Below are 4,928 nucleotides of genomic sequence, written 5' to 3' on the forward strand. Positions count from 1 at the left end.
GCAGATCATCAAGTCCGACCCCCTGCCATGGCAAGAAAAAGTACTGGGGTCAAACAACCCCAGCAAGGTGTTCGTCTAACCTCCTCTTAAAGACCTCCAGGGTAGGAGCCAGCACCACTTTGCTTGGACATTGGTTCCAGATCCTAGCCGCCCTGACTGTGCTTCCTAATGTCTAGCCTAATGTGCTTCCTAATGTCTAGCCTGAACCTACTCTCAATCAACTTGTGGCCGTTATTCCTAGTTACTCCTGGTAATAATGGCATAGTTGGGATAAAGTTAGACAACCTTTGCATTTGAAAGCTTGTCTAAACTTTGGCCCAGTGATGCAGTTGGTCCAATAAAAGATACCAACCTCCAAAAATCCTTGTCTCCCATAAAATTCCTGGACAATCTTTTATTGGACCAACTGCATCACTGGGACAAGGTTTAGACAAGCTTTCAAATGCAAAGGTTGTCTAGCTTTATTCCAACTATGCCACTTGTCCAATAAAAGATATCAACCCAAAAAATCCTTGCCTCTGGCAGGACCATTAAGAAGAGACAACAGTGAGGGAACCAAGAAGAAAGAGAATTACCCCTCATGGCTAACAATGGAAGAGGAAGAGCAAAATCAGAGGAGACCCAGGGTTTTAGTGAGAAGAGGTGAAAACAGAGGAAGAAAAACAGACCAAAAGACTCGGTACATGGGAATATCAAATTGAAACAATTAAGTATGGGAAGAATAGAAAGACACTTGATTCTGTCTTGAAAGATGCAGTTCCCTTTAGGAAGTGATACTGTCAGGAAAGAGAACTAAAGTAACTTTAAAAACAAGACTACAGACTAACTAGAGGGAACAGACATGTTGTGATCTGATGAATGAATAAACATAAAAAGGACACAGTACATTTTATCTCTACTATTTATAGAAAGTTTAGCACCTTCTAAATTAAATACAGAAAACTGTTTTATGCCTTAAGACAGAAGAATGTATGACTTCTGAGAGAAGGTTTGAATCCAGAGGAATCCAATTATTAACTTTTTATTGCTAGGGCTTTTTTTTTACAGCAGTTGCTGCTATGTAAGCAGTTACCTCACATGTTAAGGATGACACCATTTGCACTAAGCTTTCTATTTTCAGAGGTTTGTATTCTTCTGTTGACTTGAGGATGGAGAAAACTTTTCTACATGGCCTGTCAGAAGGTTATGCTGAAATCCTGAGCAGAAAATCCCTTCAGCCACCTGAGTTAAAAAGGGGGAGAAGAATGGGAAACACATTAATCAAATAACTTTTTCTTGTTAAAGCAGATCTATAGCAAAACTAGAAAACTAGCTAAACTTCTGACACAAATACAATTCAGGGAGTGCATCTACATGTGACACTATGGTGCCATTGTTACTGCACCATCATTTAGTACTTCCTTTTGGAAGTACTAAATGATGGCACAGTAACAGCCTGTACCATGCCCCGCATGCTATAGAGTTATTTTTAGGCACAATATGTCATTGTAGTGACGCGCTATAATGGGGGAGCACATCACTACAGCGACATAGCTGCATCACAGTTTTTGTCCGCAGGCCTACATCACCGTAGTGAATTGCTATGGTGATGTAGCATCATGCATAGACGTGCCTAGTGAGGACACATCAGTTCAGGGGATATGTTCTTGCTTTGAGAGTGGTGACCATATGACAATTGTGCACAACAGAAAAAATTAGTATGATTGCCCTTTTTTAATGAAGGTGGGCCCTGCCCTTTTTTAATGAGGGTGGGACAAAAAAAAAGTCCAATGTCGCTAAATCATCTTGGACTTGAAAATTAACCAGGACTCTCACCTCTTCAACCACAATTGTTGGTGATAAGGATTTTGTAGGTCAAAATCTGCCCTCTGCTATCCCTGTAAAAATTTACTGAATGTTGTTCTGCTTCTATTAACTGGACCTGAATTTATTACTGTGATCTCAAGTTGAGCTAAATTTCCCATTAACACCTGTAGCTACCCTCTTTCTTCCCTCTCAGCATTGATTGTCCTTCATAAAATTATACCGTTTCTACTTGGATGCGTATTGCTATAGTTAGGATTCTTAGTTTAGACATTGGGGTTTGAATGTCTTGAGGTAAGTAAACAATCTCTTTATGTGCATGAAAGCTTCTAGCTGTTTTCATTCTCCATGGCAACAGGAGTATAAAGTGATAAGAACTTGTTACTAAAGTCGACTGCATATATGCAGGGAGCAGATGTCATGAGAGAGAAAAACGCATTTTTAGTTTTTCAGAGTAGGACTGCACTCTAAGTCTACGTTGGTGTACATTTTAAAGATAGAGGTATATGTATGCAGATAGGTGCATAAGGCAGGAGCTATGAATCCATAACCTGGGCTAGTGAGGATCCATAAAGTTTTGAACTTTGAACTTGAATGAGGGCCCTCAAGAACACTGCAACCTAGGGAAATAAAGTACCGGTGAGAACTGTGATCTGTATGTTTTCTACAAGAGGTGAGGACTGAGCCAAGCACTTGTACTGCAACCAGATTCCCACTCTTGAAGCCAGGTGGTATTTGAACTTAAGACGTTAATGTTTAAGCGTTTAAGCCTCGTAGTTGCAAAACAATTAAAAACAGTGTGTGTGGACTAAAGTAGTACTGCTTGTAAACTTTAGGAAAGCACCTTGAAATAATTATTCTATTAAGATTTGAAGTGCCTTTCCAGGTTCGTGACCTCTGACTCTCTCACCTTGCTCAGAGCAATGGCATCATCACCTCAGCAAAATATTCTGGGTTTATCTATACCAAGAAAAAGGGATATTAGATGACTTGTGTTAGTTAATTGAATAAACAACTCCTACTTCCCTTGTGTACATGCAAATTAAGACCTTTATACCGTTATTGAAATGGCACATTAGGCTCACCTCTGGGGCAAGCTGAGATCTTCTACCCTGCAGTAAAAAGGTATTGAGCTGCATCTGCCCTCAGGAAAAGACTGTAGTAACCCCATCTTATTCTATTCTATATATACTCTGTGTGAGGGGAACTCCAGCTGCTGCCATCCCGTGATGCAGTGATGCTGGGGACTTTCATAGAGGCCTCTGGGTGACCAAGTATGGAGGCTGCTGCTCACTAAGGTGGCCTCAGCCTCTCTGACAGACTGAGCAGCAGTCAGGGGCTTTACAGTACATACGCAGAATAACTATCCTATATATTTAAAATGGTACACCCCCGAAATATAATTGCAGTTAATTGTTTGTCACTATTAATATATCCTGCTTTAGGAAGCAAGTGAGTTATAGGTATGTGTATACAAGGAAATCTTTATACTAGTATAATTGTATGCACGCAATTACTACTGGTATACTAACTACTACTGGTATACAGCTATTACTGGTATATTAACAGAAAAAGTGTGACTGCCAGTTGAGAGAGCTTTTTTTCCAGTATGGAGCCAGGCCTAAAGATGCGTTATACTGTTAAATAGTTTATTCCTGTATGGGAAGGGGCAGGTATACCTTTCATACTGATATTAACTGCATCTGGTTAATGCCAATAGTAAGTGTGTTATTACTGAACTAGTTATGTGGTGCACAAAGCATGTAGGCCAGGGCTATGATAGAGGAAGGCTCTGCTTGGCCCCAAACGTAGCAGTGGTGGGTCAGTCACAACATCAGGCAAGGGTGAAGGGAAAGGGTCCTAATGGCACTTGCTGGAGTCCCTTAGCCTAACTGCATTTGAGCCCCTTAGTCCTAATTTATTGCTGAATGTAGATATGAAAGAAAAATGAGCTTTTGGTCTAAATAGAGCTGCGTATCTTTTTCAGTTAAGGTGCAACTTCTTTACCAAAGTGTTTTGTTACACCCTCCCCAGTTTGGAGGGTTATTCGCTGGTATAAAGGCATTACTTGTATACGGGTATAAAGGCACTGGTATAAAGACATTACACACTGGCATTACTTTATTCACCTCTCCAAAAGGAATAAGATATATTGGTCTAAAGGCCTTCCTAGCCACTGTGGCCTTGTCACCGTCCGAAGGATGATGCTTTGTGTGCGCTGGGTGGCCCAGCTTCTGTGTGTAGGGGAGACTAAAACTCTGGCAGCGTTGGTTCCCCTGGCCCAGGCGCTGTCTGCACAGGTTTTCTTGCAAGATTAGAGCTGCAGCAACTTCCATGCTAGGGGCAAAAGTCTTCCCCTGCATCACATGTCTCGGCCTGGAGACTTGAGGTTTCCCAGCTGACTCCATCTCATTTCCCCCCTTTTCTATCAACTGATAAGAGTTGGAGGGGTGTGGGGTGGGCTGCTGTGTTGAGAGGGGCTTGTAGCGAATCATTCCCCTGCCCCATTACCCCTGACACGAGGCAGCTGGTCATGCTCCCTGGGGTAGGATGGCTGCCTGCAGTGTGTGTGTAGGTGTAGCATGCATATCGGGTAGTGTGTGTACATGAGTACATATGTGTGTGTAGAGTGTGTATGTGTATGAGTGTATGTGTGCGTGCATGTGTAAGTAGTGTGTGTATGTGTGTACATGACTGTGTAAGTGTAGTGTGCATGTTAGTGTAGTATGCCCATGCATGTAGTGTGCATGTGCATTAGGGTGAGTATATGTGTATGTGAATATGTGTACATATGTGTACATGTGTACCATGTAAACGTATGACTATGAATACGTGTGTACATGTACATATGTATGTGAATTTGCACGGATGTGTACTTACATTATGTGTATGCTAGTGTACATGTACGTGAATGTATGTGTACGTGTATACGTGTGTGCGCCAGAACCTCCGACTAACGACGGGCTGCGGCGCTGCCAGGTTGTGCCTCGCCGCGCCGGGTACTTACGGTAGCGATGTGGCGCGCGCGGCGCGTGGCGGTAGTTACGGTAGGCGCGCCGCGCGGCGCGTCGCCGGGGGGGGGCGGGGGTACATACGTGCGCGGGGGCGGGGCGAGGCGGCGCTGC

General features: G+C 43.0%; 1 long non-coding RNA gene across 1 annotated transcript; it reads right to left on the bottom strand.

The window, feature by feature from the left end:
* Positions 1-984: 984 nt before the first annotated feature.
* Positions 985-4,476, bottom strand: LOC112550191. Its single transcript, XR_003093872.1, has 3 exons — positions 3,933-4,476; positions 2,714-2,763; positions 985-1,221 (listed from the first exon to the last, which is right to left on the bottom strand). It is a non-coding gene; the product is annotated as an uncharacterized LOC112550191 (long non-coding RNA).
* Positions 4,477-4,928: the final 452 nt, after the last annotated feature.

Source organism: Alligator sinensis, unplaced genomic scaffold (genome assembly GCF_000455745.1).
Source record: "Alligator sinensis unplaced genomic scaffold, ASM45574v1 scaffold534_1, whole genome shotgun sequence".
NCBI lineage: Eukaryota > Metazoa > Chordata > Crocodylia > Alligatoridae > Alligator > Alligator sinensis.